Below are 18,916 nucleotides of genomic sequence, written 5' to 3'. Positions count from 1 at the left end.
TCACGCCCCAACATCGTGCAGCCCGCCTCCAGTGGTGTCGCGACAGGCGTGAATGGAGGGACGAATGGAGACGTGTCGTCTTCAGCGATGAGAGTCGCTTCTGCCTTGGTGCCAATGATGGTCGTATGCGTGTTTGGCGCCGTGCAGGTGAGCGCCACAATCAGGACTGCATACGACCGAGGCGCACAGGGCCAACACCCGGCATCATGGTGTGGGGAGCGATCTCCTACACTGGTTGTACACCACTGGTGATCGTCGAGGGGACACTGAATAGTGCACGGTACATCCAAACCGTCATCGAACCCATCGTTCTACCATTCCTAGACCGGCAAGGGAACTTGCTGTTCCAACAGGACAATGCACGTCCGCATGTATCCCGTGCCACCCAACGTGCTCTAGAAGGTGCAAGTCAACTACCCTGGCCAGAAAGATCTCCGGATCTGTCCCCCATTGAGCATGTTTGGGACTGGATGAAGCGTCGTCTCACGCGGTCTGCACGTCCAGCACGAACGCTGGTCCAACTGAGGCGCCAGGTGGAAATGGCATGGCAAGCCGTTCCACAGGACTACATCCAGCATCTCTACGATCGTCTCCATGGGAGAATAGCAGCCTGCATTGCTGCGAAAGGTGGATATACACTGTACTAGTGCCGACATTGTGCATGCTCTGTTGCCTGTGTCTATGTGCCTGTGGTTCTGTCAGTGCGATCATGTGATGTATCTGACCCCAGGAATGTGTCAATAAAGTTTCCTCTTCCTGGGACAATGAATTCACGGTGTTCTTATTTCAATTTCCAGGAGTGTATGTTTGTAAATGAAAAGTTGATTTTATTTACAGCTCCAATATTTTAACTCTGTCAGAGTAAATCTTCACAAAATCTATTTAACTGTCAAAACATAGCCGGCCGGAGTGGCCGAGCGCTTCTAGGCACTACAGTCTGTAACCAAGGGACCACTACGGTCGCAGGTTCGAATCCTGCCTCGGGCATGGATGTGTGTAATGTCCTTAGGTTAGTTAGGTTTAAGTAGTTCTAAGTTCTAGGGGACTGATGACCTCAGTAGTTAAGTCCCATAGTGCTCAGAGCCATTTTTTTGACACAACATAATGTCATCCATAAACATTTCTGACTTCAGTGCATGTCAGATTACAACTCATGGTACTTTACAACTCATTTCCCGCCAAAACAACCAAAGATGATCGAAGATGTTACATGAATTAAATATATGTATCAGACCACTGACCAGTAGAGGTCAGAAATGGGCTCCCTATATTTGCTGCAAACTCACCAGCGAGCACTGTGACATTATCTCCCAACTTGCCAGCTCTATGTGCCCATAGACTTGACTCTTGAGTCTCTACCACAACCAAATTGTTACCTGAGTTTGATGCTGGATACAAGTGGACTCAGCTTGCTCAGAAAGGAGAGAAGTACACAAATTCACAAGTGTAACCACGGACTTGCAGCAGTCCCACTACACACACAAATGACTTGAAAGAAATTTCTGCCATTAAACTGTAAATTACTGCTAATTTATTTTGCATAATCATGATTGTTGCTTGACAGCCATTCTCAAGTGCGAGCTGAAATGTCACAAAATGTCCAACCTACCTAAATGACAGGAATAAGTTATATACCATTGTAACAACTGATTTGTTAGCAGTGATTATTGATGTGTTTATACAAACGTTTAAGTAGGTAAAACTTGTTTTGAGACTTCTGTAAATTTGTTTTATTATTTACTACCTATTCGGAGAATGTCTAATATTTACAATGACATAAACACACTTTTGAGATGTTACTGAGAGTGTTACGACAGTATCAAAAAACATGACATGAGATTGAAGTGCAATCTCTAAATTGTGATTAATTGTTAAAATAAATTGCAGAAATGAATGGTACACTACACAACTTGCAAGTTGCCAGGATCAAATGAGCACAGAAATAGCATACTTTTTTGTCGCAGGGATATTACAGTAATGTTTTCTATACCCAGTTTTCATTTCACACAGCATGTATATTTTCTCATGGTGGATATAGAATAAATAAGAATACAAATATTCTGTTTGCATTTGACAAAATTTGTATGTTTTTCATCTCAAGCATGAACTACAGTGTGAAACTTATTCCAGGTTTCACTTCTCCTCTAATGGAACACATTTGCCATTGAGGATTTTGCATCATTAATTTTCGTGCTATACCCTCCACAGTCTCACAAAAAACAGTTTCATTAAACACCATCTGATCCCGACACTCAGACACTTTGCCTTGTCAGTGTTACTTTACAACAGCAAGTTGTGTACTCACCTTCTGTACTAACAGTACTAACAATAATTCACAACTACCCTTACACACCTGTGTGGTTTAGTAAGAAAGAACAAGTCAATGAGTATGAAGTGACTGCAGCCACAGTTCTCATGCTCACAGAAGTGCAACAAGAATGAAGGGAGCCCATCACTACTGATGTAATGGTGGTACCTTGAATTGTTATATATGCAATTCGAACATTAGACATGCCCTTGCTGTTTCTGATCTCTACTGACCATGAAACTTCCTGGCAGATTAAAACTGTGTGCCCGACCGAGACTCGAACTCGGGACCTTTGCCTTTTGCGGGCAAGTGCTCTACCATATGAGCTACTGAAGCACGACTTACACCCGGTACTCACAGCTTTACTTCTGCCAGTATCTCATTCTGGAAACATCCCCCAGGCTGTGGCTAAGCCATGTCTCTGCAGTATCCTTTCTTTCAGGAGTGCTAGTTCTGCAAGGTTCGCAGGAGAGCTTCTGTAAAGTTTGGTAGGAAGAGACGAGATACTGGCAGAAGTAAAGCTGTGAGTACCGGGTGTGAGTCGTGCTTCGGTAGCTCAGATGGTAGAGCACTTGCCCGCGAAAGGCAAAGGTCCCGAGGTCGAGTCTCGGTCGGGCACACAGTTTTAATTTGCCAGGAAGTTTCATATCAGCGCACACTCCGCTGCAGAGTGAAAATCTCATTCTACTAACCAGTTCCATTACAAACTCGATCTTCGAGATAGCATTTAATTCTCACACTGATGTGGTTTTAACCTCAACTTTTCTTGTAAAATGACGGTCCCTTAAAATTTTCTTTATTTTGGAACAGATAAAAATCATATGGGGCCACTTCCAGTAAATATTGAGTCTGCGGCATCATTAAAGAATTGTTTTTGGCCAAAAATATCTGAAAAAGCCATGATATGCACATATACAGATGGCAGTAGTATCACATAAACAAGGTATTAAAGGCACTGCATTGGTGGAGCTGTCATTTGTACTCAGGTGATTCATGTGAAAAGAATCTGAAGTGCATATGGCTGTAGAACGGGCATTAATAGAGTTTGAACACGAAATGGTAGTTGCAGCCAGGCACATGGGTCATTCCAATTCAGAAATCATTTGAAAATTCAGTATTCCAAGATCCACAGTGTCAAGAGTGGCAACAATACCAAATTTCAGGCATTACCTCTCACCACAGACAATGCAATGGCTCACAGCCTTCACGTAACGGCCAAGAGCTGTAATGTTTGCGTAGAGTTGTCAGTGTTAACAGACAAGCACCTCTGCATGAAATAACCGCAGAAATCAATGTGGGACATACAACAAATGTATCCATTAGGATAGTGTGGTGAAATGTAACATTAATGGGCTATGGCAGCAGACAACTGACAGAAGTGCCTTAGCTAAGAGCATGATGTCACCTGCAGTGCCTCTCGTGGGCTCGTGACCATATGGGTTGGATACTAGATGAATTGAAAACTGTGACCTGGTCAGATGAGTCTAGATTGCAGTTGGTATGAGCCGATGGTAGGGTTCGTGTGTGGCACAGACACCAGAAAGCCATGTGCCTAAGTCGTCAACAAGCTGCTGTGCAAGCTAGGGCTGCCTCCGTAATGGTGTGGGCTGTATTTACATGAAATGGACTGGGTCCTCTGGCCCAAGTGAACTTCTTCGAGAACATTTGCACTTAGTACTTGAACATTTGTGGGCAACGGCCTTGCCGCAGTGGATACACCATTTCCCGTCAGATCACTGAAGTTAAACGCTGTCGGGCATGGTCAGCACTGGGATGGGCGATCTACCGGGCGGCCATGCACTGTTGCCATTTTTTGGGGTGCACTCAGCCTCGTGATACCAATTGAGGAGCTACTCAACAAATAGTAGCGGCTCTGGTCAAAGAAAACCATCATAATGACTAGGAGAGCGGTGTGCTGCCCACATGCCCCTCCTATCTGCATCCTCAGCTGAGGATGATACAGTGGTCAGATGGTCCCGATGGGCCACTTGTGGCCTGAAGACGTAGTGCTTTACTTAAATATTTGCATTTCATGTTTCCAAACAATGATGGAATTTTTGTGGACGACAATGCTGCATGCAACCAAACCGCTGTTATTTGCAGCTGGTTTGAAGAACATTCTGGCCAATTCAGGCGAATGATATGACCACCCAAACTGCCTGATATGAATCCCATCAAACATTTCTGGGACATAATCGAGAGATCAGTTTGGGCAGAAAATCCTGCACGGCAACACTTTGGCAATTATGGGTGGCTGTAGAGGCGGCATGGCTCAATATTTCTGCAGGGGACTTCCAACGACTTATTGAGTTGATGCCACATCGATTTGCTGCACTATGCCAGACAAAAAGAGGTCCGATACAATATTAGGAGGTATCCCATGACGCTTGTCACCTCAGTGTAGTGTTATTTGTGTGATAGTTTACTGTGTAGTATGTAAGCTCACCAGCCAAAGTATTACTCATCCCATTAAATGAGGTCAGTGGTTACTTTGGAGGAGAGTAGATGCCATAGAACTGCCACCAGGTAGTCATGTGACCATCTACCACAGGTGTAAGTCATGATAATGAAGTGGTGTGTATGTGCCAGTCAGCTGTATAGAATCAGCACAACAAGTTGGATCAACACAGAAAAATGACAGAACGGCAAAAAGGAGTTTCATGTTTGGAAGTGCCCATGACATCAGAGTGAATGAAGTATCGCGATTTGTCAGAGAATCGATGCAGGTTGTCCAATGTGTTTACAAGAATGGTGTACCACTAGTAGCCATTTAACATGGCATAAGAACAGTGATTGTAAGAATATCCTAATTAACGGGTACTAAAGGTGAGTATCGTATCTAGTCAATGACAATCGATTTCAAACCCAAAAACGGAACTGCATGCCTTGGACAGCTGAAGACTGGTATCCCACAAAAGACCATTGCTCATAGCAGCACATAAAACTAGGTGTCTTCAGTGGGCTAAACAACACAGGAACTGGAAAGTAGCCATCTGGAGACATGTAGTGTGATCCGAGGAGCTGCAATTTTGCCTCTTCATATGATGCAAAGTCCTCAAATTCATCAATGATCCACTGAGGCATTTAGCCTGCAGTGTGGAGAGGATGTAGTTCATGTCAGAGGTAGTTCTGTAATGTTTTTGGGGAATTTTTCTTACCATGACTTTGACCCACACATTCAGATTACTGTGAATGAGAACCAAGATGTTTGTTTAATTTTTGTGACAGTTGCTGCCCTATCTTCTACCTCTTCATGATGAGTATGCTGTGGACACTCCTGTCTTCCAAGATGACAACACTCATGTTCACAGGACTGCACAAATACGTTTGCAGTTTGATGAACACTGAAGATGCCATGTGGCATCTTGACTGACATGCTAAATCACTTGGTTTTAATTCAACAGAAAATGTCTCTGATTATTGGAAACAGCAGGTGTAATATAGCACTCAACATCCCTGAAATTTGATAAATGTACAGGATGTAATCATCAGTGAGTGGCTTCAGCTGGATAGGCAACTCTGAAGAAATTTGTGAACTCTCTCTTCTTTCCAAAATTGAGGCCATTATCAGTGCCAGAGATGGTGTTGCTCAGAATTGGCAGTTTTCTAATCTGATAGAAAATGTTTTTCCTTCCTCTTATGGCATGATCATAAATGACCATGTAATGAATAATAGATTTCTTAATATGCATTGTTGATTGGTAAATGGAATGATCAAATAACTTACAGAAATCACAGTAAGACTCAGTTTTTACAGTTTCTAACACACAATTCAACAAAACGTGACGTTTTAATTCCACAGAATGAACATGTGATTAGTGAAACTGAACATTTCAAATTTGTAGGTGTTCAGATAGATAGTAAACTGTTGTGAAAAGCCAACATTCAGGATCTTGCTCAAAGACTTAATGCTGCAGTTTTTACTATTTGAAACATATCTGAAGTGAGTGATCGTTCGACACGACAATTATTCTACCTTGCTTATTTTCATTCATTTATGTCATATGGTATTGTAAATTGGGGTAACGATCCCCATTCTAAAAGGATATTTTTGGCTCAGAAATGGGTGGTTCGGGCAATAAGTGGTGTAAGTTCACGAACTTCTTGTCGACCCCTGTTCACGAGTCCATGACCTTGGAGATTTGCTCCTCAATTTGGTCCTACGAAACTTGACGTGTAAATAAAAATAAAATAAAAAATGCTGCCAGATGATGGGCCTCTAATTATATATATTCCTTACTGTCATTTCTTGTTAACAATATTAGCGTATCTACAAGAGTAAGAAACTTTCACTCAGTTAATACTCAGTGGAAATCAAACCTGTATTTGGGTCGGAATTCCTTAACTCTTGTGCAGAAATGTGTGCAGTATACTGCTGCATCAATTTTCAATAAGCTACCACCGAGATTCAAAAATCTTAACAGTAATCTACGTGCAATCAAATCAAAACTGAAGAGTTTCCTCATGGGTCACTCCATCTATTCTGTCGAGGAGTTCGTTGAAAACTTAAGCTGATTCTTGTTGTATTGTTGATTGCATTTACTTAAACTTATGGATTGACTTTTTTTGGGTTTATAAACATTTTATTTTTATCTGTTATTACACATATATTGTAATTTCATGTACTGACACGTTCCATGACCTTGGAGATTTGCTCCTCAATTTGGTCCTACAGAACTTGACGTGTAAATAAAAATAAAATAAAAAATGCAGCTGAGTGATGTCTTCGACAACCACCAATGTTTTGCCAAATACAGACCCCATCTTTTTGAGGCAGGGAATGGCATTTGTCCCTTGAAAACAACAGGGTTGTGCACTTGATGAAATAACGGCAGTTGTCAAAGACATGTCCGTAAGTTGCTTGAACATTTTGTGTATCAGAAGTAGTGCAAGGTAAATGGAATACCCAACCCTTTAAACATATTTTTACAGTGATCCCAGTTATTACTTTTAGTTACTATTCTTATGGGCCCTTCCTTTAGTTTTAATATTGGAGCCATATTTTGTACACTTGGTTTCCAAGAAAGTATTTCATACCTACAAACAAGAGTGTAGGTAGGGGTAGTATGTAGCTGTGAACTGTAAGGTATTTGCTGTTATACACAAATGACTGTCATTAGTATGATTAAAACAAAATTGGTCCACTCTTGTATCTACAAAATTACAAATGGCAAAATATAATGAGGTTTGAAGTGGAGCACACGGGAAGGATCTTTGAGATATGCTTTAAAGGGTATATTCAATTAAGAAGCAATGAAACAGCCCCCAGTGTACACTTCTATATACATTTAAATTCTTTATTGGTAATATTGCTCAGAATTTCAAAGTTGCATGCAGGATGCATAAAAGAAGTATTTGTGCATTTTTTTTTTTTTTTTTACGCATTTGTGCATGTTTTTACACACCTCTGTCTATTTTTACGAGTATATTTCTGTTATTAGGCTCCCCTCACAACCACCCAACACCTTCATTTGTCCATTTCCTACATCATTTCCCACTTCCCTAACGCCATCACTGCCACAATGGACCACCACTCCATCTTTCTGCACCAGTTCAAAAAAGTATTCCTTTCCCTGGCTAAAAACCAGTCCCACGTTCTGTTTGTTAAATACTGCCTAAACCATTGAATCCCCCCTCCCAACAGCCTAGTCATAAAAATTCCTTTCTCTGGAACCCACTCCTCCGTTCACAATGACTTCCAACTTTTCAAATTTCACCAGTCCCTGCCCCTCAGAGGGCATAGATGTGTGTGATGTCTTTAGGTTCATTAGGTTTAAGTAGTACTGAGCTCTAGGGGACTGATGACCTCAGATGTCAAGTCCCATAGTGTTCAGAGCCATTTGAACCTGCCCCTCACAAACCTGATACTGCAGAAACACATTTCCATGGTACAGGCATCTCAGAGCCACCTCTGCTCCCTCTGCAAGATGCTGCTACTGTGCAATGCGTACTACATACGTCACATCTCTGAAATTGAGTGCTTTGCTCTCCAGCACCTCAAAGAGCATTCCAGACATCACCTCCATAAGTTATCCAAGCAAAGGCTGCACCTGTGTCATGATGAGTCGTAGTGACTACCTGGCAGACTGCCTCTGCCAAATGTCTGACTTGTCAACCTACACTGGTCAAAAAAGTTTGCATCATCTCAGTTCCAAGAGTTCTGGAACCTGTACAGAAAATTGGAATAGAGATCAAAATAAACATCATATCTGCACTTTTTATTGCTCATGAAAACCACACATTGCATGTTGTACCACTGTACAGTGAGAACTTCAGAGGCTGTACACACCAGTACCTCTAATACTCAGTATCATGACCTCTTGCATTGATGCATGCCTGTGTTTGTCATGGCATACTATCCACAATTTCATCAAGGCACTGTTGGTCCAGATTGTCCCAATCCTCAATGGCGATTTGGCGTAGATCCCTCAGAGTACTTGGTGGGTCACGTCGTCCATAAATAGCCCTTTTCAATCTGTCCCAGGCATGTTTGCTAGGGTTCATGTCTGGAGAACATGCTGACCACTCCAGTCGAGTGGTGCCATTATCCTGAAGGAAGCACATTCACAAGATGTGCCCGATGGTGGTACGAATTGTCATCCATGAAGATGAATGCCTCGCCAATATCCTGCCGATATGGTTGCACTATCGGTTGGAGGATGGCATTCACGTATCATGCAGCCATTGTGGCACATTCCATTATCACCAGCAATGTACGTCGGCCCCACATAATGCCAACCCAAAACAGCAGGGAACCTCCACCTTGCTACACTCGCTGGACAGTGTGTCTAAGGCGTTCATCCTGACCTGGTTGCCTCCAAACACATATCCGACGATTGTCTGGTTGAAGGCATATGTGACACTAATTGGTGAAAGAGAACATGATTCCATTCGGCATGTTGTCAGGCTGCGCTGCATGGTGTCATGGTTGCAATGCAAAGATGGACCTCGCCATGGACACCGGGATTGTAGTTGCGCATCATGCAGCCTATTGCCCACAGTTTGAGCCGTAACACAATGTCTTGTGGTTGCAAGAAAACATTATTCAACATTGTGGCGTTGCTGTCAGGATTCCTCCAATCCATAGTCCACAGGTAGCAGTCATCCACTGCAGTAGTGGCCCTTGGGCGGCCTGAGCAAGGCATGTCATTGGCAGTTCCTATCTCTCTGTGTCTCCTCCATGTCCGAACAACGTCGCTTTGGTTCACTCTGAGATGCCTGGACACTTCCCTTGTTGAGAGCCCTTCCTGGCACAAAGTAACAATGTGGATGTGATTGAACTGTGGTATTGACCATCTAGGCATGGTTGAACTACAGACAACACGAACCTGTACCTCCTTCCTGGTGGAATAACTGGAACTGATCGGCTGTCAGACCCCCTCCGTCTAATAGGTGCTGCTCATGCATGGTTATTTACATCTTGGGCGGGTGTAGTGACATCTCCGAACAGTCAAAGGGTCTGTGTCTGTGATACAATATCCACAGTCAATGTCGTATCTTCAGGAGTTCCAGGAACTGGGGTGTTGGAAAACATTTTTTGATGTGTGTATAAATGCTGCCAGAGTGATCCCATCCCAGAACTTCAACACAACCTTCAGTTCCTGCTTAAAGGCTTAGGCCCTTCCCAGAACCTCTCCCTTGAATCCATTTCCCTCCTCATTCCCATGATACCCTACCCACCAACATTCTGCATGCTCCCCAAAATTCACAAACCCAACAATCCTGGCTGTGCCATTACAGCTTGTTATTGTGCCCCCATAAAAAGGGTTTGGGCCCTCATTGACCAACACCTCCAACCAGTTGACCATCATCTATCCTCCCACATCAAATATACCAACCAGTTCCATCACCAACTCTCCACCATCCCCATCCATTTACCTTCTGGTTCCCTGCTGGTTGTTGTTGATATCACTTCCCAATACACCAGTGTTACTCATATCCATGGTCTTTCCACAACTGAACACTATCTTTCCCAACATCCTTCAGATTCCAAACCTACTACCCCATTCCTCATACCTCTAACCAACTTCATTCTAACAGATGGCACCCTCCTATGCTGACCTGTTTACAGGCCATCTAGAGGAAATCTCCATAGCCTCCCAAACCCCTGATGTGATTCAGGTTCATTGATGATATCTTCATGATCTGGACTCAGGGCCAAGACACTCTATCCTCATTCCTTCACAACCACAACACCTTCTCTCCCATCTGCATCATCTGGTCCTCCTCAACACAGTGTCCCACCTTTCTGGATGTTAACTTTCTCCTCTCTGACAGCTCCATCCACACCTCTGTCCAAATTAAACCCACCAATCACCAACAGTCCATGTATTTTTACAGCTGCCATGTCTTCCATGCCAAAAAATCCCTCTTATACATCCTGTGTGTGTGTGTGTTGGGGTTTATGGGCGCTCAACATCGAGGTCATCAGCGCCCTTTATACATCCTGGCCACCCAGGGACAGCATATTTGCAGTGACAAGAACTCCCTTTCCCAGTGAGCTGAAAGTCTCACCTATTCCTTCACAGACAGGCACTACCCCCCTCAGACCTAATCCAAAAGCAGGTTTCACATGGCATGTCCCCATACACCCCCAATCCTCCCACCACCCCCAAAGAGCCAGCTACAAAAGAGTGCCCCCTTTGTCATGCAGTATGACCTCAGACTGGAACAACTGAACCACACTCTCTGTCAGGGCTTTGATTATGCATCATCATGCCCTGAAATTAGGGACATCTTACACATGATCCTTCCCACCCCTCCTAAAGTGGGGTTCCATTGCACACCCAACCTCCACAGCGTACTAGTCCATCCCCATGCCATTCACAGTCCCAACCCCTTACCAGAAGGATTATATCCCTGTGGACCGCCCAGGTGCAAGACCTACCCAATCCACTCACCAAGCAGTTCCTATTCCAGTCTTATCACAAGATTATCTTACTCCATCAAAGGCCAGGCCACCTGTGAACACAGCCATGTTGTGTACCAACTCTGCTGCAACCACTGCACAGCTTTTTATATTGGTATAACTGCCAACCAGCTGTCCACCAGGAAGAACAGCTGCTGACAAACTGTGGCCAAGAGAAGAGTAGACCACCCTGTGACACAACATGCTTGATTTCAATGGCTGCTTCACAACCCAGGCCATTTGGATCCTCCCCTCTACAACAGTTTTTCTGAACTGCGGAGTTCGGAGTTATCCTTACAACACATTCTTCACTCCCAAAATTGTCCCCTTCTCAACTTACGGTGACATACTGTCCCCATACCCTACACCAAACAGATTCTGTCCCCCCCCCCCCATCCTATCACCTCCTCCCAATTCACATCCCTCATCGTCATTGTGTGCCACCCTCTGCCAATGTACCCATGCATTCTTTCCCCTTCCATGCTCCTCTCCTTTTCCGCTCCCTGTTTTTTCCCCCACCTCCTGATGCTATGCCTGGAGGTATTGTCGGGCCGTGACATAGTCCCTGCACCCACCACCAGACAGTGCTCTACTCCCCCCCACCCATACCATACTATCCCTCCTCCTTCCGCATGCCATTCCAGATTGCCGTTCACTTGACAGTCACATTTCAGTCAGAGCCACCAGCGGTAGCGGTCGTGTAAGCATGAAGTGTGCTTGCTTGTGTGAATGTGTATGCATTTTCTTTTCTGAAGAAGGCTTTGGCCAAAAGCTATAACGTATAACAGTCTCTTCATTATGCGTGCCAGCAACTCAGTGCGTCATCTTTATGGTGAGTAGCAATCTATGCCTTTCCTAACATTTTTAGACATGTAAATGATGGTTTTTGAATCCACTTGAAGAACTAGAAATTTATTGGTATTGTGTGGTGCAACCTGATGATAATTTTAGCTTGTTGCTGTCAGTTCCATGTGCCATCCAACACATAAAATATGAGATTGAATCCCTGTCCTGCAGTGCCCACAGTATGCTGGACAGCTGATGCTAACAAAAAGTGAGGTAGTGCTTTGGTTGAGGCCTTGCACTCATATTTTAATGAAATGAGGTTCAAATCACTATTCAGCCATGTAGATTTACATTTTTTCCAAGATTTCCCTGAATAGCTGAATTGAAATGCTGTTGTGTTTCTGTTGCCTTTGAAAAGAACTCAGCAGATTTATTTCACTATCCTCCATTCTCAGCTTGTGTTCTATCCCTGTTGACCATGTCAACAAAAATACAGCAAACCTAGCCTTCCTTACTTTTCTTTTATGTAAGTCAATATTCATGTGTGGACAGCACCTCTCCAGTGTCTTCATGACAACTGAAGACTACACTTAGTTTCTTTAGCAGTACTGCAACCCCCTCCATGTCACAGGACCATCTGGGCCATTTTGTTATGTTACTACATTTAAATAAGGCCTTCACATAATACAGTGGTTGAATTATAAGTACCTTTTAATGTAAACTGAAATGAAAATTCTTTATTTACATAGGTTATGTAGTTGTGAAACATATTCTAAATAAACAAATTTTATCAGCTGTAAAAATGTTCTATTTTTTAAAAATGTTTCAACTTTTAGATTTCATATTACCTAGAATATATGTTTTTAAAATTAAGCATGTCATTCTTTAAACAACTCAAAAAGGTCACCATTATTTGTAATGCACACCAGTTACTTTTAAGCTTATGTGCGTATCTCCATTCCATACCACTTGTTTCCTAAAGTTCTTAGATTAACATCTAGATGGATACCATTCTGGACATTTTCCTGTTCAGTATTTCAGCACTGAGACAGCGATTCGTAACAAATAATTCTTTGTGGCCTTATAATCTATAACCAGTCAATCTTCATATAATTTTATATTCCAACATGCCTCGAACATCTACATATATATATAATCAAACAGCAAGTTACTACAGTTCTTTCTGTGTGTGTGTGTGTGTGTGTGTGTGTGTGTGTGTGTGTGTGTGTGTGTGTGTGCGCGCTCTTGTGCTTCTGCGCGGGGCAGGGGGTTAAAGATTAGAAGATGGCTCCAATAGGTTGAAATCACTTATGTTCTCTGGACTTAATTTTAAACTGTGACTGTAGTAAATTATCACTTATAATTTGAATATTGTCATAGCAGCGCAATTTGTTGTTACTGCAACTATCACTTTTTATTCTAGCTTTCTTGCCTTTTCACTTCTAATCTTTTTAATTTTTCTCATCCCCACATACTCTTTCTTTCTTTTATTGCCAGTCCCCTTCCTACCCCCTGCAAATTCGACACTACATCTCCCGTTTGTCTCTTATTTTTTTCTTATGCCTGTGTCACGAGTTTCAGTTCCTGATTATTAGTATGTATATAAAATTTTATGTCTGCCTCCACAGTTGACTGCTATGCAAAGGACCTGAGTTCAATCCCTGGTACTGCAAGGGATTTTTCTTCAGTGGGAGGACTGGAACGGGGTGCACTGAACCTTGACAGAGTAGCAGCAGCTCCAGATCATGAAAACTGACAACAGCCAAGAGAGCAGTGTGCTGACCCCACGCCCCTCCATACTGCATTAAATAATGCCAGTGGCAGAGTATAACATTGGGACTGTTCGTTACTGATGGGCCCACAGGGTTTTTGCTCCATTTCAATTTTTTGCTCAATTTCAGTTACATAACATTATCTCCAGCTCAGTGTTTTATATGACTTCTCCCTTTTTTAATTACTCTCATGTGCTTTCACCACTTTTGCTGTCTCCTATCTCATCCATGGTTTGGTGTCTATCATGTGATGGCTACTAATACACAGGCCCAACATTCAGTTCCTAATCAACATCTCACATTTTTCTTTAATTGAATGGTCAGGAATGGACTTCACCAAGTTACAAGAGGCCTAACAATGAAGCTGCTTAATAAAAATAAGTACCAAACTGACACACAAGCTATTAAAACAGCATCAAAAAGAAGAGCTTGCACTACAAAACATATTTTATTTTTATTGTATCTTTAACTTGGAAGAAATGCTGGATTTTTTTTTTAAATTTTGTAGTTTCCCATCAAATGTCATTCCATTTTCCCAACAGTTCACCCCAAATCGTTCCAATTTTTGTGAGTGGTAATAATATTTCATCTCATATAAGCCTTTATTATTTAGTACATGTTCATCTTATAGCTTACATAAAATGCGTTATTTTTATTAAATATAATGTCATATTTGAGCTGTAATAGTTGCCGCTGCTGGGTTTTGTTGAGCACAGTGAAAACAAAACATGCCATTCAAATGTCTCTAAATAACAAGTGAGGGAATTTGAAATGATGTGATAGTCATAACTGTAAGTAATGTGAACTGGAGACTTGAGTATGCTTATACGGTACTAAAAAAATCACTTCAGTTGCAAAGAGAAGACATAACGTATCATTTAAGGAAACTAATTGGGAATAATGCCTGATTATTTTCATGTAAATTTTGCTGTTGTAGGTATAGACTTGAGTACCATAATCTGGTATAAATATCTTTAATAAACTATTTGCAGACATAAGGAAACAAGTCTGGAAATTCTGAAAACTGAAAAGAACATTATAAATTATACGATCATATAAAAACAAAGATGAGGTGACTTACCGAACAAAAGCGCTGGCAGGTCGATAGACACACAAACAAACACAAACATACACACAAAATTCAAGCTTTCGCAACAAACTGTTGCCTCATCAGGAAAGAGGGAAGGAGAGGGGAAGACGAAAGGAAGTGGGTTTTATGGGAGAGGGTAAGGAGTCATTCCAATCCCGGGAGCGGAAAGACTTACCTTAGGGGGAAAAAAGGACAGGTATACACTCGTGCACACGCACATATCCATCCACACATACAGACACAAGCAGACATATTTAAAGACAAAGAGTTTGGGCAGAGATGTCAGTCGAGGCAGAAGTGTAGAGGCAAAGAAGTTGTTGAACGACAGGTGAGGTATGAGTGGCGGCAACTTGAAATTAGCGGAGATTGAGGCCTGGCGGATGACGAGAAGAGAGGATATACTGAAGGGCAAGTTCCCATCTCCGGAGTTCGGATAGGTTGGTGTTGGTGGGAAGTATCCAGATAACCCGGACGGTGTAACACTGTGCCAAGATGTGCTGGCTGTGCACCAAGGCATGTTTAGCCACAGGGTGATCCTCATTACCAACAAACACTGTCTGCCTGTGTCCATTCATGCGAATGGACAGTTTGTTGCTGGTCATTCCCACATAGAATGCATCACAGTGTAGGCAGGTCAGTTGGTAAATCACGTGGGTGCTTTCACACGTGGCTCTGCCTCTGATCGTGTACACCTTCCGGGTTACAGGACTGGAGTAGGTGGTGGTGGGAGGGTGCATGGGACAGGTTTTGCATCGGGGGCGGTTACAAGGATAGGAGCCAGAGGGTAGGGAAGGTGGTTTGGGGATTTCATAGGGATGAACTAACAGGTTACGAAGGTTAGGTGGATGGCGGAAAGACACTCTTGGCGGAGTGGGGAGGATTTCATGAAGGATGGATCTCATTTCAGGGCAGGATTTGAGGAAGTCGTATCCCTGCTGGAGAGCCACGTTCAGAGTCTGGTCCAGTCCCGGAAAGTACCCTGTCACAAGTGGGGCACTTTTGTGGTTCTTCTGTGGGGGATTCTGGGTTTGAGGGGACGAGGAAGTGGCTCTGGTTATTTGCTTCTGTACCAGGTTGGGAGGGTAGTTGCGGGATGCGAAAGCTGTTTTCAGGTTGTTGGTGTAATGATTCAGGGATTCCGGACTGGAGCAGATTCGTTTGCCACGAAGACCTAGGCTGAAGGGAAGGGACCGTTTGATGTGGAATGGGTGGCAGCTGTTATAATGGAGGTACTGTTGCTTGTTGGTGGGTTTGATGTGGACGGACGTGTGAAGTTGGCCATTGGACAGGTGGAGGTCAACGTCAAGGAAAGTGGCATGGGATTTGGAGTAGGACCAGGTGAAACTGATGGAACCAAAGGAGTTGAGGTTGGAGAGGAAATTCAAGAGTTCTTCTTCACTGTGAGTCCAGATCATGAAGATGTCATCAATAAATCTGTACCAAACTTTGGGTTGGCAGACTTGGGTAACCAAGAAGGCTTCCTCTAAGCGACCCATGAATAGGTTGGCGTACGAGGGGGCCATCCTGGTGCCCATGGCTGTTCCCTTTAATTGTTGGTATGTCTGGCCCTCAAAAGTGAAGAAGTTGTGGGTCAGGATGAAGCTGGCTAAGGTGATGAGGAAAGAGGTTTTAGGTAGGGTGGCAGGTGATCAGTGTGAAAGGAAATGCTCCATCGCAGCGAGGCCCTGGACGTGTGGAATATTCCGCACGTCCAGGGCCTCGCTGCGATGGAGCATTTCCTTTCACGCTGATCACCTGCCACCCTACCTAAAACCTCTTTCCTCATCACCTTAGCCAGCTTCATCCTGACCCACAACTTCTTCACTTTTGAGGGCCAGACATACCAACAATTAAAGGGAACAGCCATGGGCACCAGGATGGCCCCCTCGTACGCCAACCTATTCATGGGTCGCTTAGAGGAAGCCTTCTTGGTTACCCAAGTCTGCCAACCCAAAGTTTGGTACAGATTTATTGATGACATCTTCATGATCTGGACTCACAGTGAAGAAGAACTCTTGAATTTCCTCTCCAACCTCAACTCCTTTGGTTCCATCAGTTTCACCTGGTCCTACTCCAAATCCCATGCCACTTTCCTTGACGTTGACCTCCACCTGTCCAATGGCCAACTTCACACGTCCGTCCACATCAAACCCACCAACAAGCAACAGTACCTCCATTATGACAGCTGCCACCCATTCCACATCAAACGGTCCCTTCCCTACAGCCTAGGTCTTCGTGGCAAACGAATCTGCTCCAGTCCGGAATCCCTGAATCATTACACCAACAACCTGAAAACAGCTTTCGCATCCCGCAACTACCCTCCCGACCTGGTACAGAAGCAAATAACCAGAGCCACTTCCTCGTCCCCTCAAACCCAGAATCCCCCACAGAAGAACCACAAAAGTGCCCCACTTGTGACAGGGTACTTTCCGGGACTGGACCAGACTCTGAATGTGGCTCTCCAGCAGGGATACGACTTCCTCAAATCCTGCCCTGAAATGAGATCCATCCTTCATGAAATCCTCCCCACTCCGCCAAGAGTGTCTTTCCGCCGTCCACCTAACCTTCGTAACCTGTTAGTTCATCCCTATGAAATCCCCAAACCACCTTCCCTACCCTCTGGCTCCTATCCTTGTAACCGCCCCCGATGCAAAACCTGTCCCATGCACCCTCCCACCACCACCTACTCCAGTCCTGTAACCCGGAAAGTGTACACGATCAGAGGCAGAGCCACGTGTGAAAGCACCCACGTGATTTACCAACTGACCTGCCTACACTGTGATGCATTCTATGTGGGAATGACCAGCAACAAACTGTCCATTCGCATGAATGGACACAGGCAGACAGTGTTTGTTGGTAATGAGGATCACCCTGTGGCTAAACATGCCTTGGTGCACAGCCAGCACATCTTGGCACAGTGTTACACCGTCCGGGTTATCTGGATACTTCCCACCAACACCAACCTATCCGAACTCCGGAGATGGGAACTTGCCCTTCAGTATATCCTCTCTTCTCGTCATCCGCCAGGCCTCAATCTCCGCTAATTTCAAGTTGCCGCCACTCATACCTCACCTGTCGTTCAACAACTTCTTTGCCTCTACACTTCTGCCTCGACTGACATCTCTGCCCAAACTCTTTGTCTTTAAATATGTCTGCTTGTGTCTGTATGTGTGGATGGATATGTGCGTGTGTACGAGTGTATACCTGTCCTTTTTTCCCCCTAAGGTAAGTCTTTCCGCTCCCGGGATTGGAATGACTCCTTACCCTCTCCCATAAAACCCACTTCCTTTCGTCTTCCCCTCTCCTTCCCTCTTTCCTGATGAGGCAACAGTTTGTTGCGAAAGCTTGAATTTTGTGTGTATGTTTGTGTTTGTTTGTGTGTCTATCGACCTGCCAGCGCTTTTGTTCGGTAAGTCACCTCATCTTTGTTTTTATATATAAATTTTTCCCACGTGGAATGTTTCCTTCCATTATATTGAAATTATATGATCATGTAGACTCAGGGATTGAAAATTCATGTTACTAAAGCGACAAATTGCAAGTGTGACATTTGGAGGCCTTCATCCTATTCCATGTGAATTACTGTTGTCGCAGGACAAATAGCAGTGTACTATATATAAATATGGAGGAAGCAGGAGTAAGTAAAAAGAAATTATGTGCCATAACTGGAGACTCGGGGATTGAAAATTCATGTTACTAAAGTGATAAATTGTAAGTGTGACTTTTAGAGGCCTTCATGCTATACCATGTGGATTACTGTTGCCTCAGGACAAACAGCAATACACTATATATAAATATGGAGCAAGCAGGAGTAAGTAAACAGAAATTATGTGCTATAACTGGGAAATCAGAAACCTTCTTCCCAAAGTAATAACTTCTTTGTCATTTATGACATGGCCAGTGGCAACCTTTTCAAACTCAAATAGAAATCAACATATTAATGATTGCTATTACGAACATATTGTACAGAAACAATTTATACCTTTACTTACACTATGTTCTTGAAGACCCTTTCCATAATGAGGTCTCAGTACTGAAACCTCTGCTATTCC

General features: G+C 43.5%; 1 protein-coding gene and 1 pseudogene across 1 annotated transcript in view; both read left to right on the top strand.

The window, feature by feature from the left end:
• Positions 1–18,916, top strand: part of LOC126458388 (protein bric-a-brac 2-like) — a 419,174-nt gene that overhangs the window by 370,082 nt on the left and 30,176 nt on the right. The gene's annotated exons all lie outside the window — the stretch shown is intronic.
• LOC126459718 (5S ribosomal RNA) lies at positions 4,000–4,117 on the top strand (annotated as a pseudogene).

The sequence above is a fragment of the Schistocerca serialis genome, chromosome 2 (genome assembly GCF_023864345.2).
Source record: "Schistocerca serialis cubense isolate TAMUIC-IGC-003099 chromosome 2, iqSchSeri2.2, whole genome shotgun sequence".
Classification (NCBI taxonomy): domain Eukaryota; kingdom Metazoa; phylum Arthropoda; class Insecta; order Orthoptera; family Acrididae; genus Schistocerca; species Schistocerca serialis.
This window is presented reverse-complemented; position numbering and strand designations above follow the sequence as displayed.